The sequence below is a fragment of the Engystomops pustulosus genome, chromosome 2 (genome assembly GCF_040894005.1).
Source record: "Engystomops pustulosus chromosome 2, aEngPut4.maternal, whole genome shotgun sequence".
Lineage (NCBI taxonomy): Eukaryota > Metazoa > Chordata > Amphibia > Anura > Leptodactylidae > Engystomops > Engystomops pustulosus.
In genome coordinates, this window is record NC_092412.1 from 3,267,982 (window position 1) to 3,268,944 (window position 963).

A 963-nucleotide genomic window follows, 5' to 3' on the forward strand; every position below is an offset into this window, starting at 1 on the left:
GGGTCTTCTCGGTCTGGATCATATATGAGGCTGAGTGTGAGTGGGTGTGAATGGGCGGAGCAAGTCCATCATCTTTTGTATAGTCAATGTCCTCCAGAAGGAGCGATCACATGAAGATGGCAAACAAGACGCGGCAGAACGGCTGATCCACATGACAGCAGCCTGGGGCCCCCACCTGACACTCCAGACCCTGGAGCCCTCCGTGGTGCTACGAGGAGAAGATGCCACCGGCCTGTAAACACCAGGTGATTACTATGAGCTCTGAGCTGTGATTGGTTACTACTACATGTGATTACTATGAGCTCTGAGCTGTGATTGGTTACTACTACATGTGATTACTATGAGCTCTGAGCTGTGATTGGTTACTACTACATGTGATTACTATGAGCTCTGAGCTGTGATTGGTTACTACTACATGTGATTACTATGAGCTCTGAGCTGTGATTGGTTACTACTACATGTGATTACTATGAGCTCTGAGCTGTGATTGGTTACTACTACAGGTCATTAATATGAGCTCTGAGCTGTGATTGGTTACTACTACAGGTGATTACTATGAGCTCTGAGCTGTGATTGGTTACTACTACAGGTGATTACTATGAGCTCTGAGCTGTGATTGGTTACTACTACAGGTCGTTAATATGAGCTCTGAGCTGTGATTGGTTACTACTACAGGTGATTACTATGAGCTCTGAGCTGTGATTGGTTACTACTACAGGTCATTAATATGAGCTCTGAGCTGTGATTGGTTACTACTACAGGTGATTACTATGAGCTCTGAGCTGTGATTGGTTACTACTACAGGTGATTAATATTAGCTCTGAGCTGTGATTGGTTACTACTACAGGTGATTACTATGAGCTCTGAGCTGTGATTGGTTACTACTACAGGTGATTAATATTAGCTCTGAGCTGTGATTGGTTACTACTACAGGTGATTAATATGAGCTCTGAGCTGTGATTG

The 963-nt window shown here is 44.2% G+C and overlaps 1 protein-coding gene across 1 annotated transcript in view; it reads right to left on the reverse strand.

The window, feature by feature from the left end:
* Positions 1 to 60, reverse strand: part of LOC140117139 (hydroperoxide isomerase ALOXE3-like) — a 51,748-nt gene extending 51,688 nt beyond the window's left edge. Inside the window, exon 1 of the mRNA XM_072133596.1 lies at positions 1 to 60. This exon is cut by the window's left edge and continues 166 nt beyond it. The gene's annotated coding sequence lies outside the window, so the exon portion shown is untranslated.
* Between the last annotated feature and the right edge of the window lie 903 nt (positions 61 to 963).